At 40.7% G+C, this 15,249-nt stretch overlaps 1 protein-coding gene across 1 annotated transcript in view; it reads right to left on the reverse strand.

The window, feature by feature from the left end:
- The window catches only part of SLC10A7 (solute carrier family 10 member 7), a 162,735-nt gene that overhangs the window by 105,485 nt on the left and 42,001 nt on the right, over window positions 1-15,249 (reverse strand). The window lies entirely within an intron of this gene.

Consider the following 15,249-nt stretch of genomic DNA (forward strand, 5'->3'; position numbering starts at 1 on the left):
GACCAACACCGTTAAAATAGAAACAACAAACCAACCCAATCAAAAAACCCACAACAACAATGACCCCATATTTCTGAGGCCAAAATGTCAAGACTTTTTGCATCATAGTCTTTTAAAACAAGAAAATAAGCAATTTTCATAATGACTTTATCAGTGTTTGTGCTTACCTAAATATCCAGGAAATACGTAAGGTAGCAGTATTATTTCTCAATATGAATTCATTAAATTGCAGGAAGTTAAAACTTGAGTCTTGCATAGCTTTCCCCAATTACCATGAAAGAACAGAAACTCTTGTATGGCAGCCAGTCTGATGATGAAAAGCCACACAGCAAAGGCAAGAGGAACGAGAGCAGGGAAAAGTACCATTTACGTGCCGACTTCGAGCAGAGTCAAATTAATCACCCTGGACACTTCCAGCCACAGATTAATAACAAGTGGATGCCAGTGAGTTTAGCAAGTTTGAATAAAGTCCAAAAAACAGGGTAGGAGCCGTAGCTGAACCTGCCTTCTGCTCCATAAGAGGATGCAATGAAAATGAATGGGTAATGAGGTCCTTGGCTCTAGAGAGCTCAGCTTTCTTATTCAAGTTCATAATTAATTCAAAGCTTTGATAATTTCATTAGATTCCTCCTCTGCTGGCCCTATCAATAAAAGATGGCACTGGACCACAGCTCCTTGGTGGCCCAAATACAAAAACAAATGCAGCCTGGGAAACCTTTGCTGACTTGCTCACTAACAGGGACAATGGCATATGGCACTCCCTGCTGCAGAGGGAGCGTCTGAATAGATACAGCTAAATAAAACATTAGAGTTGACAGTTGTAAACTATGGTAACATATTTTAACACCTCTTTCTCATCAGCATTTCTTTTTTGAACATAAAAAAAGAGGCACAATTCCAAACAGCTTCTCTTGCCAGAGATCATAGCTGAAAGGAAAAGTGAGTATATAAACAACAATTCTTCAACAAGTGGGAATGAAATTAGGATTTTCTACTTATATTTAAAACTGTGCAGCTGGTCCTTTCATGTGGCAAGGCAGAGACACATCACACCCACCCACTCAAATGGAGAGCACAAGTACCAGTCCTGATTTGAGGTCCATCTAGAGACATGACATTTCTTGACTTAAAACAGGCTGCAATTCCTCTTCCAGGTGAACTTCTGTACCTGGAAAGGGGTTAAGGAGAGATAGTAGATGGTTCTATGCTGGTAATACTAGATGGTGACATTTTGGCCATCATCAAACTTCTTTTTCTTCCTTCCTGATCCATCTGGAAAAATTTCTGGATTTTTAAAATATTCTCAAGCATGTAACAGGTACTAAGAAAACAATCTTGGACAAAAATCTATGCTTCAGTTATTCAGCCAGTCATGTGCAAAAGTTAATGACTGGCTCAGGAGTACACTAATTTGCAATTTTTAATAACCTTTCTCCAAAGTGTCCGAAATTATTCGCAGCAGATGATTAAAAGCTCATTACAGGCAAAAGAAAAGAAAGAAAAAAATAAGGAAGACGGCAAATTAAGCAATAATCATTCAGATTATCTGCCTTGGTGAGAGAGGACTTGCACATGCCAATTACTCTATCTGCAGTTTTCTTTATAAACATTTCCTCTGCAAAATAAACTTAGAAGTAAAGTTTTCTCATAATCACAAACCAGGGGCTTATACTTGTGATTCTATTCAGCTTAAACAAACTGGTAGTAAACTGAACCAACTGCTCCAATTTGTGCTTAAACATACCTAGTAGCACGGCCCTGTAGAATTTAAACACTTTTGTGCTTCCAACTCCCTTCTAATCAAGAGGGATACATACCTCACAGGGCATTGTCAAAATTAATTCACTCCTTAAAAAGCACTCTGAAATCCTTAGAGAGATGATACAAATAAACATTAGTGCTGACACATAATACAGCCAGGCTCTTAATTTTCTGTTTGAAACATTTATTAGTCACTTATTATATAACCTTTTTTTAGTATTTGCTCTTTTGGTGCTTTAGTAGGCTATCTGCAGTTAGCTTAAAGGAAACAATGAAAAATTTACGTGTCTTGATAATACTCCAAGTTCAGATTTCCATGTGTTTGCACACTGTTCACTGCAGTTAACATTAATAGGAGGGGAGAGTTCTTTACAAATAAAATGGTAAGATCCTTTCAAAAGGTAAATGTGTAGCCATGTATTGAAATGTAAGGTCAGATCACGTTCAAAAGCAGCAGTACTAACAACCAGACAAATTATTCAAGCTTATATCAACTCATTACTCTTAACATAAGAGTATGTACAGTTCCACTTGAGCTTACAATAGTACACACTAGCTCCACTAAACAACAAACTCACTTCTTACTAGTAGGTACAACTTCAGTCAATAGCACTGGGCTTGAGAGAACGTTCTCATGGTCTGCATTTCCAGGGAGGATTGACTGGCCTGGAGCACTTCCAAGTGGGAAGTGATCAGACCACTTCTGAAGGGCACCTACTCAGCAGAAACTTTCCTCTTCTCTCACCTGAGTCCAGCACAAAGCCTCAGCCCTATCTCTCGCCTTATCCTGGAATACAGATGTACAGAAAACACTGTTAAAATTTGTAACAGTGACAGTGAAAAAGATGCAAGACAGTCCTCAGAGGAAAAAGGCCAGTAAAAGATGGAAGAAGGGCAAAGCCACAACCAAGGGGCTGAGCAGTTCCCCTCAGGTGGGTACCCAAATGCAGCAGCAAGTACACACAGCTTTCAAGCACATGTGGCTGAGCAGCAAATCAAACAAGCATGTCTAGGTTTCAACAGCATTAAACACAGAATACATTCTGAACTCTGTTTCATTGCCTTTAATTTTGGTATCAAACTCGACTATCTTGAAATTAATTAGACTACCTGTCTTTTGATAACAATGTGCCTGCCTACATTAAAGATAGACTGGCAGCATTTGGAACACTTGGGTCAAACCTCAACATTTTATCATTATGGGCAGGATTCAAATGTTATGCACAACCCAACTGGAATTTCCTCTGCTGAAGAGTATAGGGAACCAACAGTGCCTCACAGATTTGTGTGGGGACCATATAAAAAGGTAAAAGACTTTTTTGCCAACATGTATATATTGTTTTACCACTAAAACATTTGGTTCTCGAGTGTCATGTGGCAGCCTTTAGGGAGACAACCTTGCTAACTGTACTTAGGCCTACACTTACCCCCAGGCACAAGCTACAGACACTGACGAGGACATGCCTGGCCCTGAGCTGTCCCTGCGCTGTCCCTGCTCTACGCAAAGGCCATTCCAGGGCCAAGGCCACAGGTGCACAGTAATGACACTAAAGAGCCTCACAATGTCTTGGAAGGATGCAGCCTGGGCATCACACAAAGGGCTCTGTGAATGTCTGCAGTTCCCTGCAGTTAAAACCTCAGCACTGGTGGGAAACACCACACACTGGTGGGACAGGCAGCTCGAGCACCAGGCATGACACTATCTGTTAAACACACATGGTACATTGAAAAAGAAAGAAAACCCCAGAAGAGCAGAGAAGAACTGGAGAGAGACAAGGACTCCAGTAGTTTTACAGCAGGATTATCCAGTAGAGGACAGAGAACAAAGTGTAGTAGTGTAACGTTTTACAGTGTCCACGCTATTACTGCAAAGTTTAATGCAACTGCATCTCCTATTTGACAGGGAGAAGGAAAAAAAATAAAGAAAAAAAAGAAAGAAAAAACAAACCTGAATAAAGTGATGGAAACGGTTTGACTAAACAGTACAGAAAAGAAAATCTTATCTACCCAAAGAGATCAGTGTAGTTCGAGAAGGTGGAAGAAGGCAGGACATCAGAAGCAGCTTGAATGACTTGGCAGTCCCTTTAAACAACTCCTTCAATCTCCTATTTAAAAATAAAATCTCATGTGAGTGCTACCACAGCTCATGTCTTAACTGCTGTTCCCAATAATAAGATGTTACAGCTCTGTAGAAAGCTATTTGCCACCACACAGTTACTGCAAACAGAATATAAATACACCTAATAAGGTTTAATCTGTGTTGCTGTTCATAACTATTCATCTGAGTTCAGACAGAAAAAAAATATATATTCAAGTTCCTGGTTTTGAGCACTAAATTGAATCAGGTGTCCTCTTCTCTTAAGAAAATTAAGTTGCTTTTGTGCAAGAGTGTTTTAATGAGAACAGAGCCTGCCGACATTGATAAATGGGAATGACACCAGAGAGAGCATGTAAGCAGGACAATATGTGCATGTTACAGTCTTACAGGCTATTTTTCACTGACTATCCTGAATGACTTCGCTGTTTCTTAAGGGGCCTATTAATCTCAAATTTAGTTATTACACAACGTTTATTTGAACATATATTCTGTGGATGATGACAGTTAATAAAGGAAATCTTTTACAAGCTGTATTTTTACATATTGTTCCAACTGCAGCTCCCAGTCATTGTACTGTATTGATGGAATAACCTAGTTATGATGCAGCTTTAAAAAAGGCACATATATTCAGATTCCTTTCTAAGCATATGGGGACTCTTAAATAACTGTTAAAATGCATATAAAAATCCTGCTACAGCAAGGCAAAAATGAAAGAGGCAGTGTTAACTGCTCAACAAAATCTCTAGATGTCCAATTGCCCCTTCAAAGGCAAAGCACATGCCTTTTTAACACTCCATCATCATCCTGGAGAAACAAATAGGGTCCAGTTTTGATCCTTGGAGATGCATATACACTCCATACTGAATTCAGCAGAAGCTGAAGGATGCATCTTGCACATTAATCTCGCTCATATGTTGTATATGTGATAGGGCACCTCGACAGTGGTATTTAATTTAAAACAAAACAAAACCAAACCAAAACAAACAAAAAACCCACAAACCCACCAAAAAACCCCAAACCAACAACCACCAAAACCCACACCAAATCAAAACCACAAAAAAACCACACCACCAAAACTCAAGAAAAAGAAAGGAACACTCTGCAAGACAACTAAATTTTGATTCCAAAGAAATCTTATTAAAAAAAATGTGAGCTGATGTTTAAAAAAATCTCCTTTAAAAATACTGAATTATAATTATTTTAGTGGAGTAGAAATGTAAATAACCTTATCCTCTTAAAAAACAGAAGCATGGCAAAATCCACATACTCAAAAAACCTACACCTACCAACCATGGAACTTCCAGAACACCAACAAAAAAAAAATTACCCAAGTATGGAGCGGATTATGATTTCATCCACTACCATGGCCCCTGTGGCCCAACACAATTTGTTGACTGGAAGAAAGATATCACCTAATCCACAACTCACCTCTAGAGCTCTGCTGACAAAACAAAAACATTTCTTTATTTCAACCATGTTCAATAACGACCAGTTTTATGGAAATGGCAAGGAAAACGCACCAGAAAATGAAAACAGAGTAACTAATATGTTGTTTGCATTTCAACAGGGGAATATTATCCAGAGAATGATGCCCCCTAAAACACCTCACTGAGCTGCACACTACAGGTTTGTTCCGGGCTGGCAGATGGTGCCAGTGCCTGAGTAGAAGTTTGTGCTGCTCCAGCCAGGAACATCATTGTGACACAAGCAGTGCACAGAATCAAGCTGGGGCCTCCACTGGCAGGGAGTTATTGCCTCCTACCCCTTATCAGCCAAGTTCTTTCTGTTGAAAATCAATCTTTCATTACCCCATTTTTGCAGTTCCTCATACCCATTACCACCTGTTGGCAATGATGTTTATAAATACAAAAACATCTATGCAGAGGATGTCAAAAGGAAAGCTTTTTGGACACACTTACTTAGTTTATTTGTGCTTTCCACTGAAGAATTTCTCTGACCAATAGTTACAACAACAGTGAGACAGAGAAAGAGAACTGTCCTGGTTTGCCTTCCTTTGGCCAGAAATGGGGATAACTCAAGGGAGTTCTGGAGTATCACTGTCGTATTTCTCACTCAGAGGCAGTAGGAGATGAAGACTAAAAACCAAGAGTATATACACTGAACTTTTTTTTCCAGAGAGTAAAACCAGAATGTAGACATTTTTTAACAATTCAAATGGAAAACATGAATTATTCAAATTTCAGGAACATTTATGTGTCACTGCAAATTCCCACCAATACTAATAATAGATTTGTAGCAGAAAATCCATGTGGAGCAAAAGTTGGAAAGCAATATTGTACTGTATGTCTTCATCATTTTACTTGAGATTACTTGTATAACTGAGCTGAATGAAAACAAAAGACTTCATCATGGGTATCAGAAAAATCACATGAATGAAGGCAGCAGGGAAGAACCTTTTTCGGGAGTTGGAATGTCCATGTTCACACTGGAAGAATCATGATTTGGTCTCAGATACAGAAATTACAAAGTGCTTAATGAGACATAGTGCACTGTGCCTGACTAGCCCAGATCATCAGCTGTGCAATGCTGTTGCTTGGTTCTCGTTTCTTTGCTTTATCCTAAAAGGCACGAATCTACCTATAGAACCATAGAATCAATTGGGTTGGAAAAGACCTCCGAGATCATCAAGTCCAACCCTTGCTCCAACTCCAGTCCATTTACCAGATCATGGCACTCAGTGCCACGTCCAATCTCAGTTTAAAAACCTCCAGGGATGGGGAATCCACCACCTCTCTGGGCAGCCTTTTCCAATGCCTGATTACTCTCTCTGGAAAGAATTGTTTTCTGATCTCCAACTTAAATTTCCCCTGGCAGAGCTTGAGCCCATGCCCCCTTGTCCTATTGCTGAGTGCCTGGGAGAAGAGACCAACCCCCACCTGGCTAGAACTTCCCTTCAGGTAGTTATAGACAGTGATGAGGTCACCTCTGAGCCTCCTCTTCTCCAGGCTAAACAACCCCAGCTTCCTCACCCTCTCCCCATAGGACTTGTGCTCCAGTCCCTTCACCAGCCTTGTTGCTCTTCTCTGGACCCGCTCCAGCCCCTCAATATCTTTCCTGAACTGAGGGGCCCAGAACTGAACACAATACTCAAGACGCTTACACGGCCATGTAGATAGATACAAAACTGGTGTGATGTTCTCAAGACTTAGCAGGGGAAAAGGCCTATCTAGGCTGTGCTCAGAAACACAAATGCAGGCAGCACACCCCTTTCACAAACTCTCATTTATTCCATCAGGATGAGAAGCAGAAAAGAAATGACTGCTTTCTATCATCCAGTCTGTTTCCTTCCAACAATGAGAAGGGCTGTAAGCAGAGACAGCCACCAACACTGTCACAGCCCTGTGTGCCAGTCCCTGACCAGCTATACCCCAAGCCCAGCAACACGCTGCAGCTGATTTCCATGTGCTCCCACAAGCTGCAGTACTAGCACATGCTCACACTCACAGCACACAGTGCCTTCCCCTGTTGGTTCCTACATCATGTGCCCCAATGGGCAGTGACCCGAGGATCTACAGGGGACTTTTGAATACCAACATGAATAAACAAAGTCAGTTTCTCTTTACTCTCTTGTGCTTAAAAATTGTAAATGCAAACATTAATATTACTGCTCACTGCCAGTGTAAACATTCACACAAGCAGTGACTTAAAGCTGAGAGATTTGTTACAACACACACCTACTCATACCAGTACATAAGCCCTTAAAAACCATGCTCCACCATCTGACCTACTCCCTTCACAAAATTCATATGGTTCTGCCATGCCAGAAAACCCTGAATTCCTGGGAAGGCATATAGCCAAGCTTTTTGTATCTATTTTTCCCCAAATGAAAAGCCCATTTCCATCATATTCCTAAAAACAGCGGAAAATAAGGTAAATTCCCCCTTCTACCTTCCACTGTAGTCTGCGTTGGTGAGGCCACACCTTGAGTATTGTGTTCAGTTTGGGGCCCTCAGTTCAGGAAAGATATTGAGGGGCTGGAGCGGGTCCAGAGAAGAGCAACAAGGCTGGTGAAGGGACTGGAGCACAAGTCCTATGGGGAGAGGCTGAGGGAGCTGGGGGTGTTTAGCCTGGAGAAGAGGAGGCTCAGAGGTGACCTCATCACTGTCTATAACTACCTGAAGGGAAGTTCTAGCCAGGTGGGGGTTGGTCTCTTCTCCCAGGCACTCAGCAATAGGACAAGGGGGCATGGGCTTAAGCTCTGCCAGGGGAAATTTAAGTTGGAGATCAGAAAACAATTCTTTCCAGAGAGAGTAATCAGGCATTGGAATGGGCTGCCCAGAGAGGTGGTGGATTCACCATTCCTGGAGGTTTTTAAACTGAGATTGGATGTGGCACTGAGTGCCATGATCTGGTAAAGGGACTGGAGTTGGACCAAGGGTTGGACTTCATGGTCTCAGAGGTCTTTTCTAACCCAATTGATTCTATGATTCTACACTCAAAAGTAAACCCCTCAGCAGACATACATTTTTGGCCTGTGAGTCATGATTAGAGGGCAAAACTGAAAGAATCTAACCAGTCATTGACACTTGGGTTGGAAAACTACTCACAAACATCATGGGCACCATGCATTTCTTAGACACTCCAGGTTTATTACCGTAGCAGTGAAGACACTGGCTCTTGCACCAGAACAAATGGACTGCTGAACAATGATTTAATAAAGGAGCCTCAGCTGAATGGTGCTACACAAGTACTGCCAACTGGTTCCTCTCTTATGGGCAAACACTTCATAACTTTAAGTGACTCTCTCAAAAAAAAAAAAAAATTACTGTGGAAGGTATCCTCAAAAGGACACAGAGCAATAACAACCTCCCAAACATACTTTTCTTTAAGTTCACATTTTCTGAGATCTTAAGCTGTGATAAAAACACTTAAAGGTCTTGTCCCCTGATTCTCCTGGAGACACATCATCCATAACATGATTAGAGGTCTAGTTAAACAATGCATCCCACAATTCCAAAGAGTATTACTTCCCCGTTGAAGTGAAATGAAAGCACAAGGCCACTTTTTAAAAGGTGCCCTCTGCATTAACTGTAAGGCTGTGCCTGCACCAGTGTTTGTCTATAAATATCCCACTGTCATATTGCTTTCTGGGCAGTTGTACCAGAACCAGACATTTTAACTGCTGTGCCACTGAAACCAGCTCAGAATAGCATTGTTATGAAAGTCACTGTCACAACTACCACCAAGAACAACTTCACTGTCCGTTGTGTGGTGTCAGAGGATGGGAATTCAGCACTAGTGCAAGGAAGACCACAGAACGGGGAGGCTGGCAGAAGTACCAGCTTTGTAAAACAGAAGTTAGTCTGGTTCTCTGCACAGAACCCATGAACCTTAATCTCCAGAGCTTGTGTCAGAATCTGTCACAGGTCACAGCTGAAATATAAGGAGATTTTCATCTCATCAAGAAGTGTCTCTCCATATCTCAAAGAAGTGAAATTTCTTTCTTTTTTTTTTTTTAAACATAGCCCAAAGATTAGGCTTTACACTAAGCCAGTATTGTCTGGTACTGGAAATTCCCCTTTTATGAGTCTAGCCAAATCTCAACACTCTACAATACTGCAGCAGAGGGGGAAAAAGAAGGGAAAGAAAAGTTGCATACTATATGAAGGAGACCAGCATACCAGCCACTGCCTGAAGGTTAAAAAGAAACAATCTTGATGCATGCAACTATATTCTTTTAAATGCTGCTCACCTACTTTCATCCTTTCTATTAGCAATTTATATTAGCAATTACAGGAACTTACACATACACTGAGTGAGAAAGTGCCTAAATGTGCATCTTTATATATTCCATATCCCCAGAATATGCCTAAGGAATACAGCAGTGGATGAGTAACAGCTGAAGGTCCAAGTTTCTCTGAAAACAAATTAACTACAGCCTTGGTATTTATCACCACCCTTCTTTTGAAGCGTGCCCCAAACATCTCTAAATTCTAACTAGTTTCTTCTCCCCATTTTCCAAGTAGACTGCTACACCCTCTAATCCAAAGGGATAGGGCAAAGGGGGCTAGTCCTCCACACATTGATTGATTAATGCCAGTCAAGTCCAGAGACTTGGTTTCACGGTTATGTGGCTATCAGCAGGAGTACATTGAGAACTACAAAAATGCTGAAAATGTTCTTTGGAATTTTTGCTCATATATGTATATATTTATTATGTAAACATATATATAAATTACAGAGCAACTCACTAGAGCTCGGGTTGCTTAGCCTGGAGAAGAGGAGGGTCAGAGGTGACCTCATCACTGTCTAGAACTACCTGAAGGGAAGTTCTAGCCAGGTGGGGGTTGGTCTCTTCTCCCAGGCACTCAGCAATAGGACAAGGGGGCACGGGCTCAAGCTCTGCCAGGGGAAATTTAAGTTGGAGATCAGAAAACAATTCTTTCCAGAGAGAGTAATCAGGCATTGGAATGGGCTGCCCAAAGAGGTGATGGATTCACCATCCCTGGAGGTTTTTAAACTGAGATTGGACGTGGCACTGAGTGCCATGATCTGGTAAAGGGACTGGAGTTGGACTAAGGGTCGACTTAATGATCTCAAGAGGTCTTTTCCAACCCAGTCGATTCTATGATTCTATTCTATGAATAGCAACTAAAGTTAGTTTTATTACTTCCTTGAAGTAATTTACTTCATTCTAATGGGGCAGAACACTTTATAACCATGACTCCTCTAAAGCAAAGGTGGAGAGAAAATGTTAAAACTTAGAGGTTTTGTTCACAGAATTATACTCGTGCTCCCCAAAAGCTGTGTTGGTTGTGAGTCTGGGAAATGCACAGACTTGTTGTACTTTCAGAAGTTACAAATTTGCTGCTCACATTGAACACACACTTTGTGGCACTATTCACTGAACTTTCCATTGACATCCAGAGCTGGCTGGGAAACTGGAATATCCAGCAAAAGGGATATTTCAGTATTTAAACATCTGCTTTAAACCAAAGTTCCCCCTGCCTCTGGAATCACCAGTTTTCATCTTATGTTTGACATTTTATTTTTTAACCATTTCATCTTGGCATTTTGCTGCTTTCAGCTGAATTTCTCCCACACCTAGCAGAAGATGGCCTCTGCCTGTGATGGTTACCACAAAAAGCTTTTCAGCTGGTCCACAATGCAGCACTGTTAATAAATTCTTACAATGCACTGAGAGATACAGCCAGGGAGATCAGTTTACCATGAGAAATGGGAAAATGGAGCACGTAAGTTACATTGCAAAATGTGGGCTGAGTGAAAATGATTTGACTGCAAAAGTGACACAGGTTAACCTGACCTTAAACCAAATGTTTACATACAGGTTTTCCTGAACAAAAGTGGAAAAATTTCTACAAATTGCAAATTCGGGGGCAAGGGGGTGGAAAGAAAAGAATGGAAACATTCCCAATGCAAGAAAAGAATGGAAACGTTCCCAATTTAAGACAGTTTGTAACCCAAGCTCTGTATTCCTAAAAGCAGTTACTAAAGAACTACATTCAGATACAATGTGAAGAAAAAACAAAAATTCAATTGTGGAAAAAGCACTCCTTCAACAAGAAAGCACTTCTTTTATAACAATGCATCTGTTTTCCAGCATTTTGTGGTTCAAACTATCTTCTCACCTTACTGATAAACTGTAGAAACAAGGACAACACATTCTGACTTGCCCACAAAGAACTCCCAAGAAGAACTTGACAAAGAAATCAGTAATTTTGTGTTAAGTACAAAGGCTCCAGAAGAACACAGATACTGTTGCCACCCATTTTGCGATGGTTATTCACCATGGGCACCCAACAAGGCAATGGTTACAGAAGCAAAATTGTCTCTGTCATGCCCAGAACACACTGTATGTGCACAGTCAGATCAAACCAAGTGTGCAGAAGCAATCTAGACCCAGAGTTCTTGTCACCACACAGTACTTCAGTAACATAAGATGCCCTATGACATGTAAGAGGATAATGCTGTGGAAGAAGTACATTCACGACTGCCAGGTCGAAAGTGTGACAGCTGCCAAATTTGCTGCACATCAGGAAGTGCTGATGCCAAGAGAGACACACCTTCTTAATGGCAACACAGAGTAGTAATAATGTGAACACAAGGAGCAGAATTGGGATACACAAACATGTGAAGAGTAGAAGATGTCACCTTATACGCTAGAAGCAATCAGAAATCACACCAACAAAAACCATCAACTGAATGTATAAGCACCTCACCTATCAAACAACTTTATATCTGACACATTAGCTGCATTTTGTAAAAATAGGTCTCACTTTACAAAGTTTAATTTAGGTGAACAGCAATTTCTTTGACTAGTCTGTGATCAGCACTTGGGGATGTAAAACAGACAAATAAGCACATTAGAAATCATGTCTGGCTGGTATTTCGAGTCAAATTTTGCCACTGATAGAAGCTTGATAAAAGGCAGAGAAAGTCTCAGTATATCAGGTCATATCATCATCTTAAGGAAAAAAAAACAACCTAGCAAACATCAAAAACTCCCATATCTGTTTATGGAACAGATTTTCATCTCTCACATACATTCACTCTAAAATCCAGTTACTGTTTAGTCAATTCTACTACAGGAAAGACCTCAGAAAAATATCACAACATTGCCATCACCTCGTTGAACCAAAGTTCAATTTGCTCTAACACCAAAACAAATATATTCTTGCAATCTGTATCTATGTCGTGCAAGTATCCACAAAATTCAGAGTGATATACTTATCTTCAATATATAAAAGAATCATATCAATGCTGTAAGCTGCAGTGTAGCAATATAGTGGCAGTGCATGAAACAGTAATCAAAGTCCTGAAAAATACACCATTGTCAGCATTGTACACTGGTACCAGTGTGTTATAGCGCCTCGGTTTAAAATAAATCAACCTAAGTGCCTGCTTTGGTAAGCACTTCAAATTCACTGTACATCAGCATTAGGGGGGGAAATGCACAAAGAAACAAATCAGGAAATGGGACTTGTAAATAACAATTCAATTAGCAGATTTATATTACTCATTTCCTAATAAACTTTCTACCCACACCTACACGCAAACCCTCCTACAGCCTTTCCCCCTTCATTTACATCTCCGTGCAGGCCTGCTCTTTTTTCCTGCGAGCCCCTTTGCCCTTTCAATCATGAAGTATATTACTCCACTGTCAGAGCAAAGCAGTTCCTAACAACAGGGAGCCCAGCTGGGATAGGGAGCGGGCAGCAGGCTCAGGCATTAACATAATAATCCACTACGCTTCCCCAGGCCCTTAGGGCACACAGCATATTAGGCAGCCCTCCTGTGCCGCCCGGGCGGGGCTGCCGGATCACCTGCCCATCAACCTGTGGCAGTGGCTCCCACTCGGCCGCTCCAGCTCCTGCCAAGCCCCCATGCCCAAATACCTTCCCACTAAAGGCACACGTCCATTTTCCACGTCTGCTTAACACACCCGCTGCACATCCGTCCTCACTATTGGAACGTACCTTGCCGAGCCATTGCCAGCAGACTCACTCCCTGCCTTTTAACTTCTGCAAAGTCTAGGGTTTGTAACAGGACCCGCTGCTGCTGCCAGCAGGATCCGGGCCTTGAAACAAGATTTCTAATACAAAGCACTGCTCTCCAGGTGCAACTTGCAGTCCTACCTCTTCTCAATTCTTCCCTGAGAAAAAGAGCAGGAAAAAACAAAAAGGCAGACACATGCCTTTGTTATTTCTGTGCCGTGCCATCCAAGGAAATCAGTCTAGCGTGGGCTTGCTTATTCCTGCTGGGGTTTGTAACGCTGGAGGATTTTCAGCAGCCAAGTTATCTCACAATCTTTGGTGCAAGGCCTGCCACCACACAGGACACAGCTACTGATTAGGGAACAGACCCCACGACGACGTTTCAGCTGCACAAACACACATAGTAGATATTTCCAAGAACCATTATAATGCTGATTTCAGACACAAGACCTATGAAACCACCCAATTTAAAGAAGGCCTAGAATTGGACAACTCTTCCCAACAAACATTTCTTGATACCTGAAAAACATCCCCACATTTCAAATGCTGCAGGTAGCAAACTACAACTCAGAATACTAATTTGCATTTCCCCCTCTATTAAGCCCTTAAAAAAAGATTGCATTTATTTTGCAGTGTTATGTTATTATGCAGTATTATGAAGTTCTCTTATAAACCCTTTTATTTACAATAAATATGCTGCTGGTACAGAGTACAAGCTCAAGTACCTAACAAGAAGAATAATAAACACGCTTGCCAGTAAAAGACAGTATTTTCTTCATATTATACATGACAATCTCAAAGACCAGTAGGAGAAAAGCATTTGGTTCTAATATAACTTTTATTCCCATTAAAACATACAAAGTCTTTAATTACCCTTAATAATGGAAGGCACAACAGCAATGTAATACAGTCTTGTTAAAATAATGCTTTGCAGCCTGAGCAAAGCCCGATTTCCTTGATCACTTGTGAAGCAAAATTTCCCTAACCTCATTAATTTTCATTTATCCAGCCCTCTCAAAGAAGGAAACATTCAGAAGCAATTCCGTATTTTATTTTAAATGCTTGGTAGTTATATTATCAGTACAAAGAAGTGTAACCCATATCACAGTTGCCTGTCAGAGAAGGACCACGTAAAGTAACATTAGCTACGGAATTTAAATATTTTAGAAAGCAACCATTATACAAGCTCTGCCTATTACTATTCTTCGAATATATAATGGTAACAAAAAGTATACATTATGAGAATAATGTCACATTTTGAAAACATTTGCTTACAAGCAATTAATTTTCACTACAGACATTCTTTTCTGCCATACCTCAATAGCAGCACATCCCTCTGAGCTGGGAAGGGGCTGCAGTTAAAAGCCCTTTGCACTGAATCTATGCTAGGTCACAGGGTCACCAATAAACCACCAGGATAACCTAGGGGGTTACTAAGCACTGGAATACAGTCAAGAGTCTACTTACACAGCCACAAGCTCATATATTACTGTGACTTGATTTAGATTTTTAGGATCTGATATTTAGAGAGGATGAGCTTTGTCCACCATCTCCTGATCCTTCCATCATATCATTTGCCACACAAACCAATCACCATCATTGTTGGTATAAAACTGAATAGCACTTAAAACATTAACTACAGCTTTTCTCCCTCAACACCTCTAAATATAAATGACTTTGGTTATCCAAAAGTCAGAAAAAGGACCTGACATTTTTAATTAAAATAGATCATAAGAAAAATCCATTGAACACTTATAACTTTCTCGAGCTGGTTCTAAAGATTTTCCTTTCTTCTCCAAATTACAGGTCAAAAACTCCACAAACTAAAGTAATAGGAAGTTGTACGTGGGATACTGGAAGACCAGATATTCAACAGCAAGAATTCTCTACTGGGAACTTAAGTATAATCAAGTC

This window comes from Pithys albifrons, chromosome 5, assembly GCF_047495875.1.
Source record: "Pithys albifrons albifrons isolate INPA30051 chromosome 5, PitAlb_v1, whole genome shotgun sequence".
In the NCBI taxonomy this organism is placed as follows: Eukaryota; Metazoa; Chordata; class Aves; order Passeriformes; family Thamnophilidae; genus Pithys; species Pithys albifrons.